Here is a 17708-nt window from a genome sequence, read left to right as displayed (position 1 = left end):
GAGAGAAGACATATAATCGAAGACATAGCATGTGTCACAGTAATTACAAAAGAATAAACATTATTTGCAACATATGACAAAGGTTTTAAAAGGCTTTAAGGGAATTAAATGCTGATAAATTCAATCAGTGTAGAACAGATATTTGATTAGGAAAAAGAATTTTCCATTCAATCTGATAATAAACAGGGCTTTGTGTGTGTTTATGTAAATATGTTACATTTCTTTATAAGTATTAGTATTCTTTGTTTCACTTATTTTATTTGTTTTGCAATTATATATTTGTCTTTATTTTGACCTTTGCTTTTTTCTGCAGTGTAGCCTAAAATAGACATTGGGGAAAGGTGATAGGCATGAGAGGTACAAGGTAGGAACACAGAAGAATAAACAGATTTGAACTGTAATTTAAATAGATTATTATATACTATAAATATGATGATATATTTATATAAATGTAGTGCATTATATTTAACATAACATGATGAGACCTATATAATTTTGCCCAGTTCAAATGGCAAGATGATTTGAGGCCAGCAAAAAAGCTGAATATTCTTTTTCATAGCTGATTCTGTTGCAACAGGGGTGGTGATAAAAAGTTACCCCATTCAAAGTTTTCTCTCGTCCTTTCCACCTTCAATATTTTTACATCTCACAGAATCACAGTGCAGTGTCTGAGTTAGAGCACAGAGACAGGTACAATTCCACCCTCCCTGTAGGTGGGCCTAGGCTTTCCACAACTTCTGCAGTTCAGGGGACACCAAGGAAGAGAGGCTGGAGAGTTTGTAAGAGCTGGAATAGCAAGAACTCGGCTGTGAAAGCCTCTTGTCGGGTTCTGCATAAGCAAGACTTGAACAATGGCAATGTCAACGGTGTGACAATGTAAAAGGGGAGATATCTGATGGGTTCACCTCCCCTTGACATGGAACTATACGGGACTGATGACTCCTGAGAGAGGGAGAGAGAGAGTTAGCTTCTCCCAGGGATAGATCCCCGATGGTTGTCCATTCCAAAATGCTCAGCCCTAAGACCATATACTCACAGACAACAAAACCAGACTAGCGTGTTGCATTTACATATTTGTATACACACGTCTCTCCACCCCACCCCATGTATATGTACCCATAATTGGGGGGGAAGAAGAGGCTTTCAGTTTGAGAATGAGGGAGTACGGGACGAATTGGAATGAGGAGATTTGGGAGGGACTGGTGATAGGAAAGGCAAAGGGGGAAAGTGATGTAATTAATTTTAGTTTAAAATATGTGAAATAGTAAATAAGTATGGCCATGAAAATGCCCCCTGATGTCTAGAGTGAAGGCTGCTCTGGGCACCTAGCCTTTAATGCAAGGCCTATTCTCACCACTTGCTATTCACTTCTTCTGTTTATGGGGGAGTAGAAAGGATTGCAGGAAAGAGTAGGCAGAAGCATGAGGCACAGATGGCCACTCTGACCAGGGCTCCACTGCCTTTGGACACGTGCCCAAGCCTGCGGCCCCCTGTACTGCTGCCACACATGGCCATGTATGTAGGGTGAACCCTGGCATTTAGAGAAGTGACAGAAAGAAAGTGCTACTCATAAATTATCTCGCCAACCAGCATCCTCTTCTTTTCTAATATTTATCATACTAAAGCCATAGAATATTCCATGCTTTATCTATAAGTCACACATACAAAAATACTGTAAGAGCACTCAAAATGATCATGAGAATACACAAAAATAATAGCAGACCCGACAGAAGCTAGAAAATCAGGGGAAAAAACCCCAAAGCTGGCATAGAAAGTTCTGGCCAGTGCTCTACAATTACACATGAGCCAGCCTGCACTGTGTTGCCTGAACTCTGTAGTGACAAGCAGACTTACAAGAGGAAGGAGGAGAAGGCAGAAAGACAGATAGAAAAGAAGGAAAATACAGACAAAACCGCGCAAACTCCTTCAAAGAAGCTACCTTTAATAAAGAGGTGTGTTCTCATGGAAATTCAACAGATAGAAAATATGGACCTCTATGAGCAAGATTCCAAAGACAACACGACTGGACCTGGTAATAGAAAGGGTGATACAGAGAAAGATAGTCAGGCTTCCTGTTTTAACATGGCCAGTTGCTTTTCCTATGTTTTAAATTAGCATCATACAAGCAATCAATTAACCAACCGACAAATCAAACAAAAACAAAGAGAGAAGAAGGCTGTCTTCAACATGTGGCTTTCGTAGGCTGAAAAGAGGATGCCGGAAGAGCTAAGGGCTGGAAGGTAGCTCAGGGCGGAAGTGCTTGCATGGCACTCACAAGACCCTGGCTTCTGTGCACAGCATCAAGTGACCAACAAACAAGAAATGAAAAGCCTAAGACAGGAGTGGTCATTAAGGAGTCGGATGATGTTACAAGACCACCTCAAAAACATGAATGTATTAATATATCCGGCCATGTGCAATCCAGACAAAAAGACAGCGGGGAACCAAGAATCTAGACGGACAGGAAGTAATGTGGTTCTGCTGAATTTCCTTAAAGGCAAGATTCAACAACAACAACAACAACAACAACAACAACAACAACAACAGCAACAACAACAGCTTCTTAAGAGAGATAAAAGGACCAGAGTGAAGGTTTGTAGTGAGACGTGGATTTGTTTAACAGTGGGGCAGAGACAAAACAAATGAGGTAATGGCGTATAGTGGTGATAGATGTCAAAAGATAGAAAAGGCATAATGTGAAACAGAAAAGAGGAGAGTAGTGGAGAACACTGAAAGTGCACTGTTTTCACTTTCTTTGCGGCTGAAACCTATGTTTTTAAAACTCGTAAATGAAGTTATAAGTAACATTTCCTGGGAAATATGTTCCCCAACACATGATTCATAGAGAAACAAACTAGTAAAAAGTATGAAAAGCAAAATATCAGTTGTGCCATTGATTATACAATGAATAAATTATAACCTATATATAAAATGTGGTGTTATTTGTATGTCTATGCATAAATGCCTACATCCAAAATGAAATTTAATGAATAAAGCTGCCCATACAGTACCCCAAAAAAGTAATGAGGTTAAAGTAACTAGAGTGCATGATACAGAAATAACAGAAAAGTAACCAATTGATAAATGGAAATGGGTTAAATGAACTCATAAGGAAAAGAATCAAACCATATCTACAAGAAAATATTGAAACTACGTGGAAAGAAAACCAAGATATTAAAAAACTTTTAAAAATAATCATTTAGTGAAAATGAAATCTGTGATAAATGATTATAAAAACAAACAGTAAAATAAATGCCCAACACAAGTTTTTAGAAAAGTCATAGAAAATCAAAGACAGCAAAAGGAAATAAGTAAAAATCAAAGAGACAATAATAAATTAGGAAATAAAAATTATTAAAAATAACAAATAAATCTCATGTGAATTCTTTGGGGGTGAAAATAGACCATAAAAAATTTAACTGTTAAAGAAAAGGAAGCAGAATGCCACTAAATAAAACATAAAACATGTTAATGGGAAACAACAAAGACATGAAGGGAATTTAAAAATGCAAATGAGACAACTCTGCTCATATTGTGCAATTTAATTTGATGAAATACATTTTCTGAAAGAATGTAAATTGCTAAAATTGCCCCCAGAAGATAGTGGATAATAGCAGTAAGTGCTGTTTCGTCTATGTTGGGCAGTGTGCTAAGGGCCTCACATACCTCAACTCTTTTATCGTTCATAGCAAAATCCAGAGGTATTCTTTTATTTTATTGTTTCCATTTTCAGATGAGGAAATGGAGGTGCCATCATGCCATCATCCAATGGTCACAGCCTGCCAGGTTCAGATCTTAGATGCAGTTATGGCTGTCTGGACCTGCACGAGGGCCCAAGGAAAGCAACTGTTGCTGAAGTAGTTATGGCTGAAAATGAGATCCTTTTTGCCAAGATCATCATCCTAGAGAGAAAAACAGAAAAGTATTTGTATGAGAGCTAATCCATACTTTCTGACCAGCTCTAGAAGAAGCAGACTCTCTCAAGATTTTATTTTATATACAGGAAACCTAATTTGGATGTTGATTATCCCAAGATATCTTCTATAAAATGTTAGTAAGTCTGTGAGAAGGGAAGTCATTACAATCAGTTGTGTGCCTACCTGTGAGCCCAGTAGGATCCGATGGATAATTTTGAACCTATAGGCATCCAGATGGCTCTAAAATCAATTTGTTGGGTCACAGAAAACAAGTACAAGAACAAAAACAAAACCAAAACACCCCCAGGCACAAAAAGACACAAGTGGAGGAAAGGGAGTTGAAAGGAGGAAGAGGAGTGAGAAGGTAGAGGCAGATTAAAGAGGACGGGAGGGCAATCACAGTGCCTTTTATGCATGTATCAAATTGTCCAAGAATAAACGCAATTGATAAAAATGTCAACAAATGAAGCTAGCATGAGGATAGTGCCAAAGTTTCTAAGTAAACAGAAATCTAGGCAAACAGTGTCGATCAGCACATTAACAACATAGGAAAGAGCATTTGATTCTGAATACAAGAAAAGACATTAGAAAAAAAGCTGGACTTAGACTCATCAATGAAATGTCTGCTGGAGGAGCGTGCATTATTATTTTTTTTTTCTGAAGTAGGTGGCCCATGCCCCAGTGGATGGTGCCTGGCACTCATTACATTATGGCCATCACTAAATGGACCAGTGGGTTATAAAAGAAAAAGAGGATGATGATGATGATGATGATGATGATGATGATGATGATGATAAATGGAGTTAGGAGGGGGGTGGAGGGTTGTCTAGAACCAGCAGGAATCAAAAAATGGTAAAGTGTTGATTGAGTGTGAAGACTGAAGTGAGGAATAAAGACGATGAGAAAAAAATTTAATTTAAAAAATGTATTCACTTTACATCCCAATTGTGGTCCTCCCCCTCCTCTCCTCCCAGTCCCACTCCCTCCCTCTAGTCCCCATTCCCCTCCCCTAGTCTTCAGAGAAGGAGCACCTTTCTCTGCTACCAAATGACCCTAGCTTATCAAGTCTCATCAGAACTGCCTGCATCCTCTTCCTCTGTGGCCAGGTAAGGCACCTGCCAGGGGGAAGTGATGAAAGTGCAAGCAACAGAGTCCATGGCAGGGACAGGCCCTGCTCCTTTAATAGGGGACTCACATGGAGACTGAGCTGCCTATCTGCTACATCTGAGTGTGTGTGTGTGGGGGCTAGGTCCTTTCCATGCACGGTCCTTGGTTGGTGCATCAGTTTCAGCACCCCACCCCCATCCTTGAGCCCCGATTTGTTGGCTCTGTTGGTCTTCATGTGGAGCGCCTGTCCCCTCTGGGTTCTTCTATCCCCCAACTCTTCCATAAGACTCCCTGTGCTCTACCCAAAGTTTGGTTGTGAGACTCAGCTTCTGCTTCAATCCCCTGCTGGGTGGAGTCTTTCAGAGGACCTCTATGGTAGGCTCCCATCCTGTTCCTTCCCTTCAACCACTTCTGGTGTCTTTTCTATTTGCCCTTCTGAATGAGAATTAAGCGCAAGAAGATCAAAGCAATACCTGGCAACAAGAAGGCTTGCAAAAGCTGATAACTTACGCCAAGCAGATTTATTAAGAACTGCAGCGATGTATATGCTATTTACAGGTGGAAAACTAGTGAAGATGAGCAGAGAGCTAAGTTAGGCAGTATTGACAGAGAGAACACAGGGTATCACAGAAACAGTTGCCAAAGGACTGATAACAACAGCCTAGGGGGGCCAATAAGGTCCCCAGAAGCATGCAACATTGACTCTTCTTTTAGGCACTGGCTCCAGCCCCATTTTGGCCTTGACAAGTCAGCTCCTGGTAAGGACACAGAACTAAAATTCTCATTGTCCCTTTGTCTGGGCACCTGAGAAAGTCTTGGGTTGTTTGGAACCCACAGAAAGGTGTCCAGGAGGCATATGTGTGTGGGGGAAGCATGTACACTAAACACATTATATGCATTCCTGAAATTGCCAGTGAGAAAATGAAAACTTAAGAATAAACAAATAAAAAGATATGAGAATTCTGTTCTGCGGTGATCTGATATGGAAAATAAAGCTAATAAAAGTTAATTTCTATGTTAATTTTTTGTTGGGCAGTGGATTCTTGTTTTGGAACAGAAAATTGTCCAGTGCACGGTCACTGTAATGATTATTGCTATGTGCCTTAGATTATGTTCCACAGACCAATTGCCTAATAAAGAGCTGAGAAACGAACCTAAATATTGATGAAACCAGGCACACTGTGCCTCTTCCACACATCTGAGAGGGTGGTTGGGATTAACATGTCCAAACTATAGAATCTTAGCAAGAGCCGCTTGCACCCAGAGCTGCCGCTGTGAAGTCCTTAGAACATTTATTGGAACAAATATTTTGGAAACTGTTTTGAATGTTGGCTAATACTAAATTTTTGCATATCGTCTGACCCAGATGAAAACGTGCATAGTCTCATACATGTTTGCTTATGAGACATGTTGTAAAACATATACAAATGTGGTAAAGGGAAAGGAGTGCATGTATCCACCTAAAGACAAATGCACAAAACACATATGTAACATGTGTGTGGTATGTCACAGCTTCCTCATGACAACATCAAAATTCAAACAACCAATCAATAGTATAATGCACAGGTAAATGGTGGTAACTCTGTTCAGTGGAGACCTGCATAACTATCAAGTAGACCTGCTGCTACTTGAAGCAATCATGTCATTGTCACAACGATTCAAGGATAAAAACAGCCCCAAGAGGCTACATTGTATGTGGTTCCATTTATGAGCGTGAGGTATAAAATTTCACATTTTGCTGTACTATGGTAGCTATGGTGTGAGATATAAGACTTGTCTGGGAGAATGCATGAGACCACTTTGTACCCTAATCCTACTCATGTCTCTCTCCCTTCATATCTTCCCTCCCTTCTCTACTTCCCTCTACCTTTGCCACCTCCTCCCCAACAGAGAAAAAGGTCTTGTCATGGAAGCTGTAGTGTGTCACAGTGAGTCCCACACTATACCTTTTTTTTGGTAAATGTTCAGGATCTCCATGACACAGGACAACAGCAGGATGTCCCAGAGCAGTCCCAGTGAGGTTCCAATATTGATAGTGCAGCGGAAGCCAGAGGCCTTGTTCCAGACTAATAATATCCTTTAATTTGTAGAGTGTTGTACAGCACATCTGCTATTCATATATCATAGGATCACAATGTGGAGGGTATGTGCTTCACTTATAATATTCCAAATGGTAGGGCTGGAGAGATGGCTCAGAGGTTAAGAGCACTGACTGTTCTTCCAAGGGTCATGAGTTCAATTCCCAGCAACCACATGGTGGCTCACAACCATCTCTTCTGGCCTGCAGGCAGAATGCTGTATACATAATAAATAAATAATTCATAAAAAATAATATTCCAAATGACACGATTTAAGAGAGACGTGATTTCCCTACTACAAAAGTCATTTGTTTTATTATCGTTACAAAAGATTACTTCTGGCAACTGAGATTCTACTTTATGCTGAAAGAAAAAAGTATTTAACAAAGTTCTAGCATTACTAATACCACGTCAACAATACTTTAGGTACAGGAAGAGAAGCCACACAGTCATCATCACATTCTAATATACCGAGCTTGCAGGAGAGCTAGTTCTCCTTCGTTCATTTTGTCAAGGAAGAGGGTCAGAGTGATTTTCAAGTGGCCATTACTATTTTATTTTAATGCAAGCATTCAGATATTTGTTTTGTCTTGAGATGGGGGGTCTCATGAAGCCCAGGCTAACCTTAAACTCACTGTGGAGCTGAGAGTGGCCTTAAACTCCTGATGCTCCTCCCTCTGGTGGTGCTTATTATCTGTTGCACAATCGTCCACACCCTATTCCCAGTGCTGACGCAATGATTCCATTCCTTCAATTTTGTCATTTGTTTTTATTTTCACCTTGAAAGAACAAAAAAAAATGACTATAGAACTTCACAGAGACAGGAACTATCTATGACATGAAATTGAAGTCCTCGCTCCCCCACTGAATCTGAATCACTGTGCATATGGCGTTCTCGGCTCCAGCTTCTTCTGGTGTTACATCAGAATGTCTTACGGTCTCTTTTAGTTCAGTTGGCTGGTACTTATAACAAGAGTCTGAGTGCAGCATCATTGAGCAACTAGTTGTTGCTGCCTTAGAGGAAACATCCCTGATGCATTACGTAACACGGTTGCATAGGCCAGAGTAGCAGGTGGCAAGTGGGATGGCTAGCATACGGCCCTAATCATCTCCCTGCCACAAAGTGGTCAGCTGCCAACCACTTGATAACTGTGTGTTATCTTTAGTAGCTGTGTGTTTTGATATCTATCAGGATCAAGAGGACTATATATACTAGAAGGAGCAAATGTTTCAGGCACCTAAGGGTTAATTGACAGAAGTTTTTAGGTACAGTACACCAGAATAAGTGAACCAACCTCTAATCCCTGAATTTCTGTTCTCTCATGTATCAGATAGCTTATTGCATTGCAGCAGGTCTCCCCCTTACAATATTTATGGTAATTGTGGTAATTCATGCAGATTAGGCCATTAGCAGTAATTAGAAACTGTTGAGTTGACAAGATTGTATTAGATTCTATCCCCATCTTCCTAGGTAATTCAACACTAATTTGTCAATAAAAGAAAGAGGTATTGGAATTCTCAAGCATGCTTTCAGTTGTAATTTTGTTGTTTTTCTTTTCTGAAAATTAATTATATGAGTTAGGTCTTGTTGAAAACCACATCAAGAGCTATATTAGATTCATACATCATCATTTAAGCCCTGCACAGGAGCTGGGTCCTACCACGTCAAGCACACAATCTGATTTTGAGAAGATGGTCACAAAACATGGGTGTTGTTGAAATCCCTTCAGTGGGGGGGCGTGTCAATGATGGCTTCCTCCTCCCTCAGAATGCCCAACAACAAACCATGGTACAATTGCACCAAAATTCACCCTGGGTACCAATGAGTTTGTTTGCTTAGCAAACAAAGCACTGGTAAGTGGTTGCTGATAGGGGTTGTTGGACCCCAAGGCAGCCACATTGAAAAGTTTTCCCTCAGCATGAATGGTGGCCTACTGATAATTATGTAGATGAATCTTTTCCCTGGTCTTTCTCAGTCTACATAAAGTAGCCTCTCCCTGAGACTCCAAGGCCACTTGAAGCTTTACACGCAAGAATTGCACATATATTCAATGACCCTCCCCACCCTTATCCATTCTGTGAGAGGATACCATTAGCCAAGAAGCCCAGCTATGATGATCATTTGTAAGCAGACACAGCTGTTCTTAGGGAGATGGCTGTTATTTGGCTTTGGGGAATAGTGCTATGCAACACTGGGAAAAACATCAGACTCTATAACAGCTCCATATGTAGTCAGGGACCCTCCCCCCTTCCTAAGCCTCAGACTGCAGTAGAACAACTTCTGAGACCCTGCTTGGTTGTACCGGAGGAAATGTTTCAGTAGGTTTTCCTTTCTGAATACGACACCCACCCATTCTTAGAAAGGCTTCTTGGCTGTATGTGGGAGAGTTATATTACATACAGCAGAATTAGACCTCATTATCCTCTTTGAACATGAAACACAGCATAGAGAGACATGATTGGGTATTTTGGCAAAAAGTGGACTTGTACTGGTTAGTCTTGCCTCTTATCCCGACTGGGTTAAAGGAAGCCTAAGACCTAGAAGCACACCTCACCTCTGCATGCCTGTGTGTCTCATCCATGAGAGGATTTCCACACAGGATAGTGACTGCCAGAAAAACTTGACGTGAATGTCATCGGTACCATTTAACAGGGAGGAAGGTAGTGTGCACATGCATGCAAATATCCAAATCCTCCCTTCAGTACGAGTGTGCCTGTGTCTCCCACTAATATATCCTGAAGCCAGATGCCAATTTCTTCAGGCTGTCAGTGCAGACACAATACCAAAGACTTCCAGGAAACTTTTTTGTGCCTTCAGTTTTGGATTGGGACTTCTGAAGCAATCAGCTTCTTGGAATGAATAGCTACAAGGTTCCCCATCTGGCTGGAGTGCAGTTGGCTACTGTTGGATGCAAATCAATCCAATACATTTCCCTTATAATAGGAACATACTTCCTACTGGTTCCATTTCCTTCGAGAACTCTAATGCTACTTTAATAATCTACAAACAGTGGACTGGGATGCAGGGACCTACCACAGATATGAGTAACGGGAAATGTCCATGCATAATAGACATTTCTAGTTCCAACAAATAGTGGCGTCTCCTTTGTTTGCTGGGCATGTGAGAGGTAGCATATCCCACCTTTCTCATAGTTAAAAATGAAAATTATCTAGTTCTAGATACTATGATTGAAGCAGCTATGATGTGTAGAATACACTATGTATGATTTTCTAATTTTTATTTTTTTCTGATATGGACACTATTAGCATTCTAGACGGTTGGACACTGGCCACTCTGACAAGAAAAATAACACACTGAAAGGAAGCACATCTAAATCTGAGGTTGAGCATATCTGGGTAGAGGACACCAATTTCCAGCGTTCAAGCATGTCTTGAGGAACTTATCAGAAAACTACAAAACAGAAGAGGTTGAGGTAGAGTGAGGATTACATGGAAGCTATGAACTATTGGAAGCCAAAAGGTAGACGAGTGACCCAGTGAGACCACGGGCAACTATCTTGAGCACAAAAGAAGATACACATGTTCATCTGATGTTAAAAGACGCTTAACCTGAAAGTTTTAAAAATGCGAATTAAGAGTGACAAATGAGGATCATGTCTAAGTCAAAGAAATTGGAAATGGAAAGTGTTAGCAAGGCTTTGAAGGGACATCACGTGCCTAGGATGCAAATTAAAGCAGTCTGCCAAGTCATTGGCATCACTTACTGAGAGCGAATGAATTTGTCCTTGTGGTTCAGCAGATCTGTCAGCTACACACCAATGAGCTCATAGGTGAAAACTGGAGTATGGGTACTAGGAAGCAGGGCTGAGGAGAGCAGGAGCTGGACACGGCTCAGGTTAGGCAGGACCCTCAAAGCAACATTTCCAAACTCCGTTCTTTGCCTTGTGTCTGTAATGTGAAAGTCTGGCCTTTATGTGGCACTACACAGTTCTTTCATGTCTCTTTTGTGTGTTTTAATACATCATCTTCTCTGCTTGGTCTACTTTCTCTACTTTGTCTTCAAGTACCAATATTTTCTCCTAAGCCTGTTCCACTCAACTTGTAGGGTTTTTCCTTGTGTTTTCCAGTCAGATTGCTAACTCTCTCAACTCCATCTTTATTTCAGCTTGTCATCTTTAATGTCAGTATCTTTACTGAATTCAGTTTCCAAATCCCTGGTTGTCTTTATCGTTTTATTCAGCCACATGCTTGGGTTTTCTTGGGCATCACTCAAGTTCATCATTTTTGAGTTCATTGAGCTGTTTTTTTCTCATCATCTTCAACTCTTTGAAGTCCTTGATGAAGTTTATGGTTTTTGTTTGTTTGTTTGTTTTTTAAGTTCCATGCCCTGGTGTTCATCAAAGTAATTCTAACTGGAAAACATTTCCATGCGACTGGTGGATTTGGACTGGGGCATACTGTCTTGGTTTTTCCTATTCTTTTGCAATGAGATCCCTGCACATGGCCTTCTGTGATTGGCTGTGTCCAATGTTAAGTCTCCTCTATTGAGTGGAAATGTTTGCTCAAAATTTATTGTCATCCATGCTTGGCTAAGCTCATATGAGGTCAGAGGACTGGGCATCAGTCCTTCAGGTGCCGATTGTTAATTTTGGATTTGAGGAATGGAAGTGATTCAGATTTTGTGGTAAGCAAGGGAACATGGGAACTGACAAGTAGCTGGATCAGCTTAAGCTGCTGTGCATGCAGTGCTACCTGACCTATGCCTAGGAATGCGAGGATAGCCTGGGTAGCCTGAGGTCATGGTCACTCACCTGTCCAGGCATGTGTACAAGCTGAGGAACTGGGGTGAGGCCTGAGGATTGGGGATGACATGGGCAGCCAAGGTTCCAAGGATTTAACAGGCTGGTTCAGCACCCCAATGTCCTGGGTTGGGCATGGGGACTGGATATGGTACAGGTAGGTGAAACAGACTCACCAGCCTGTGGTGTGCAACCAGGGCCAAGCCTATGGTGAGGCACAAAATCCCCTTCGTAATTTACTTACACTCATAATTTCTTTCACTGATTTTTACTTCTCATGAGCAATCAGTCTTTTCCTACATCTCCAAAAATGTGCCTCTGTATCTGTTTTATATAATTGTTACTGTTTTTACAATGATTTTTGTCCTATTGTTGTATTATTATTATTTCATTTCATCATTATTAAAAAATTGTGAAGGCTTTCACCATAGCTCAGTGGCACAGCACTTCCTGGCATGTCTGAGGCTCTGGACTCTATGCCCAGCCTGGTGACAGTTGCTGTCTTACAGAAATCTTTTATAAGAAGGCTAGATCTAAAGCAAGTGATGGCCATGGCTGTGTCTGTCTATGCACCTCACCCATTGTCCCAGCCCATAGTTTTCAAAACATGTTTTATGGGAGTTCCTGAGAGAAAACACACACACACACACACACACACACACACACACACACACACACACACTGTGCGTATGCATATGTATCTTGTTTTCAGATGTTTTTGGGAAAGAGTTATAAGCTAACTGCTTTTTAAAAAGAGGCTAACATATATTATTAGACTACTTAGAACTCCTAGTGCCCCTAAAAGAAGTGAATCTCCATCAAACTTTAAAGCATTCTTCTACAGATTCACTTAAAATAATATTTTTTTCTTGTTTACTCCGGCATTTGACACAATCCTGTTTATTTGTGAGGTGTGCTCTCTATGTTCTGCCTTTTTATCAAGGACGCCCTTCCATTTTATTCTCTGCCAGAATAAGAGAACAATGCTTTGCCAAAAATCTGAAGAAAAATGGAAATGACTCATGCTCTCCTAATCTCCTTCCCTCAGATGGCTTTGTTGTTCTCAGCTTTAATTTCAGTGGTGGAACCAGGACGCATTCCGGGGCTAATTCGGCAGACTACGTTTGACATTGTCTGTCCTTATGCCCTATTCCAGGCCCTATGCTTAACTACATCTCCTCTCTCTGTCTCTCTGTTTCTCTGTCTCTCTCTCTCTGTCTCTCTGTCTCTCTCTGTCTCTCTGTCTCTGTCTCTCTGTCTCTCTGTCTCTCTGTCTCTCTCTGTCTCTCTGTCTCTCTGTCTCTCTCTCTCTGTCTCTCTGTCTCTCTCTGTCTGTCTCTGTCTGTCTCTGTCTGTCTCTGTCTGTCTCTGTCTCTCTCTCCACCCTGCTGTGTTCCCACCATCTTCTGACCCACGCAGCCTTTCTGTATGGGATCCATTATCTAAAAGGGGGCTTTCATCCTCTCAGTCCCATTAAAACTTCCATTTTCTGGGCATAGTTGTTAGGAGAAAATCATTTTCACAATTTCACATAGTGAGAGGTAACACAGCCTAATGTGTGCCCTCCCCTTTAGGATTTTAGCAGGTTTTTTTTTCCAGTAGAGATGAGATTTCTAAGCATAGAATTAGAGGCAGCAAATAGTCAAGTACACTGCATGGGGAACGCTCGTGGGTGATGTTTTTGGGATATGCACATCAGCCCACAAAGGAGTGACCTTTCCTTAGTGCTGCACTGGCTTTGCTGAAGTTCCTGATCTTAGTCATTAACTTGGACAACGGGCTACAATTCTCATTGGCGAATTCACTCTTATTTGTATTGTTTAGAGAAGAGGTTGGAAGCCATGGCCCTATGTCTGTATGGGGACAGCCTGAAGGCTAAGCTGGGAAATACACACACACACACACACACACACACACACACACACACACACACACACACGTATATACATACACACATATATGTGTGTATACACATATATATATATGTATGTATATTATTTATTTATTCTTCTTTCATATATTCTGACTGAAGTGTCCCTTCCCTCCCCTACTCCCAGTCCCTCCCTCCATGTCTCTTCTCCCCAGATCCACTCCGCCTCTGTTTCCCCTCAGAAGAGAGCAGTCCTCTCAGGAGTATCAACTGAACACAGCATAACAAGTTCAATAAGACAGATCCAAACCCTCATATCTTGGCTGGACAAGGCAACACAGTAGGAGAAGGTCCAAAGCGTAGGCAAAAGGCTCAGAGACACCCCACACTCCTGCTGTTAGGAGTCCCATAAGGCACCAAGAGATACAACCATAACACACAGGCAGATGACCTAGCTCAGACCCAGACAGCCTTAAAACTGAAAACAAAACAAAACAAAACCAAAGAGGAGTATTTTTAAATTCCCTTTTTGTTGTTGAGATTATAATTTAACTATAGTATTTCTTCCTTCCTACCCCTCCAAACTCTCTCCCATTTGCTACCTCACTCTCTTTCAAATCTATGACCTCTTTCTTCACAATTGTTATTACCTACACACACACACACACACACACACACACACACACACACACACACATGCACACACACTTACACATACACATGCACAGACATTCCTAAATATATTGAGTTCATGTAACATTTCTTGGTATGTATATTTTCATGGCTAATCATTTGGCACTGGACAACCAAATAGTTTGCTCTTTTCTGGGGAAGATCACTCCTGCTCCCAGCATCCCTCAGTTGCCTATAGTTCGTTGTGTAGGGATGAGGCCTCCTGTTCTTGGTTTAGTTCTTTATTCCAGGACACAAGAATTTGGCAGTTTCAGCAGATGCCCTCTGGACTGAGATCGCTGCCTATAACAAGACTGCAATTTTCCCTCCCTCCCTCCCTTCCTTCCTCTCTTCTTTTTCTTTTAACTCACTGACTTTTATAAGCTGAGCCTTCACTCTGTCACTGAGCTACATCCTGGGCTCTAAGTTTCTGAGTCTCAATATGACTCTTTTCAGCCTCAGAGTTCGGCTTTGCTCCTTTTAGTGTACTTTTATACTTAGCACACCTTTCCTCTATCTGTTTGTAGGACCACTGTAGGCAGCATCTGTCAATGGTCCACAGTATGAGTAGAGCAAGTTCCTTTTATAGATTACACTTGTTTTAATAAATGGCTTATACTGTTGATACTTGATTTATCTAGTTCAAGAAGCAAAATTCAATTTCCTTTAAGTAATTTGAGAATTCATACATAGTCACTACCTAAGTTTTTACTTGTTCAAATGTTATTTTAGATAGTCAAAGTTTATGACCTTTATTTCCTGTATGTAACGGTGGCTGTAAACAACCTATATACTATGGTTGTTTAGATTATTCATTGTTATTGGAGTGGTATCAATGCCCATAAACCACCAGGCTTTTGACTTCTCTGTATTCTCCTATTGGATGCACCTGAGAACTTGTTTTTGTTGTTGTTGTTGTTTTTGGTTCCATGCCATCCCTGAAGGCTATACTAAGATCATACTTTCTCAACCTTACTATTCTTGCTCAGTGATTCTTAACCAAAGGGCAATTTTGGCCCCACCTTCTACCATGAGGAGGACATCAGATACCTAGATGCACATTTGGTCACCATAGGCATTTCTTACACTCTTACTAAGCAATAACTCATGGTAGAGATTCGCTGATCCAGACATCGCTAAGATGGAAGTCTAAAGCCTTCACTTTGTTCTAGAGTTGAATGAATCTGGGTAAAAAATAGAGAGCCAGCCCCATTTTTCTCTCCTTGGAAGCCACTTGGTTTCTGCTGCACAGAAACCAGAAGAATTCACATTTTTGCCATGAAACCCATCCTGTGACCTAGTTATTATTTCGATACTGAGTGTTCTTCTGTAATTTTCATCTGAGGTTAGCTCTTTGCCATTTAGATATGCCCAACTAACAAGCAATGCCAGTTTGAGGTCTCAACGAACAGCAGACATTGAGTAATGTCTCTGCTTTTTGGATGGCATTAGCATTTTGTCACCTCCTGAGTCTTTGTTACAGTCAGTCCCTAGGAGCTATTATTTGCCTGCATGGAAGTCATCTGTGTATTCACTGCTTAGTGCTTGGAAAAAGTGGCACAGATAATTCTTCCATGAGGGCCCTACGCAACTAATTCCGGTCCCCTAATTGGCCTTGGGACTTGATTGCTGCTCTTCTCACTGGGTGAGCCTAATTTCACCTGGACACTGATGCTTCTACTTGGCATCCAAACAAGAAACAACGTCTAGGCTTCTTCCAGCCACCACACTCTTCAATGTATACCGTGCAAGGACTGGTAACTGAAAATAGTTTCATTTTGGCTTGCTTACTTTTTTGAGATATGGTCATACTATGTAGCCCTGGCATGCCTGGAACTCAATATGCCATAACCAAGCTGGGCTCAATTTGTAGTGAGCCACCTGCCTTTGCCTCCTGAGCAGACAACAAGCCCTGTTCATTGAGGGTTCTGGGTAATTTGATATCTCTCTTTTCGTCATGGTTGATACACGAAGGAGGCTTTACACTTGAAATTTTGACCTCATCTTCATTTTCATAGATGGATTTTCTTATGTTTCAATTTCAACTTCATATTTTTATTTTAAAAATTATCTGTAATTTCACTATTCATTTTTCTGTGTACTGGATTTATTTTTACAACAACATGAGATAAGTAATTTATCTCTCTTTTACTAATTTTTGGTGATGGCAGATGAGCGATATGACAAGGACTACCTCGTTGTAACTTCTGACTGGCATTTCTACGTAATTAGATAAAATTACATCATGCTTTTATGAAAGCAAAGATAAACATTCTTCACATATCACTTGAAATAATGACTTAAATTATGCAATAATTTAAGATCATATGGAGTACAGTATGAACTAACATTAACTATTGTATCATATATATTATTTGTAAAATTGTGTATAGTCTCATTTTCCATAAATATAGTTATGAATCTTTCAGGAATGTATAGTTTGTGTATTATTATTTCCTAGTTATTATCAAATATATTAACTTTTCAGTTTCTATAATTTCTGTTATTGTTTCTGATAGACAACATAACAGAGATGATCTTTTTTCAAATGAAGAGCAGCATGTAAGGCAGTCTAGATTATACCAAATTATAAAGGAATTCAATGATTATAACTTGGTAATATCAGATGGTTAACCTGAAAACATATTTTTAAAATTTTAACTTATTTCCACAATTTTATTATTAAATATAAATAGAATTAGTTCTCTACCACATCTTGCTATGATCAGTTATTCTATAGTGTTTTAGGCCTTGGTTATATAACAAGAATAACTAAACTCTTTGAATCTTTACAACATAAAGTCCAAAATCAGAAAAAGATTCATTCTGAAATGTATATGATATGGAAAACTTAATAATACTTCATAAAACTGACCTAAAATACAGAGACCTTATCCTCAAGAAAGTAAAAATTCATTAAGTCGATGAACTGTGTCCTCTCAAGACAGCTTACTGCCCTTAGATCTCACATTCTAATCAAACTTTATGATACAAAGCAATAAACTTAGGAGTCAAAAGCATCGGCTTAGAATAAGAAACACCAGTGGTTTGAAACCTGATAAAATACATGTGAAATAACTTGCCCATCATTTCATTCTGTGTGAAAATGTTCCCCTTTGGATTACACTTTCAAGGTTATGTTGTTAAATTAAGTTCACTCAGTGCCCCAGTAAAACAAGATGGTAGCTTAAATTATATTAAAATTCTACGAAATAAATTTTAGGGACATTCATAGACATTGACCGTGCTCTAAATGGAAGAGTGGAATAAAAGGCCAACTTATCCTCCTCGCTCTTGTTTAGAC

Source organism: Acomys minous, assembly GCF_964271855.1.
Source record: "Acomys minous genome assembly, chromosome: 3".
Taxonomy (NCBI): domain Eukaryota; kingdom Metazoa; phylum Chordata; class Mammalia; order Rodentia; family Muridae; genus Acomys; species Acomys minous.
The sequence above is the reverse complement of the archived record's forward strand: the minus strand, read 5'-3'. Positions refer to the sequence as shown.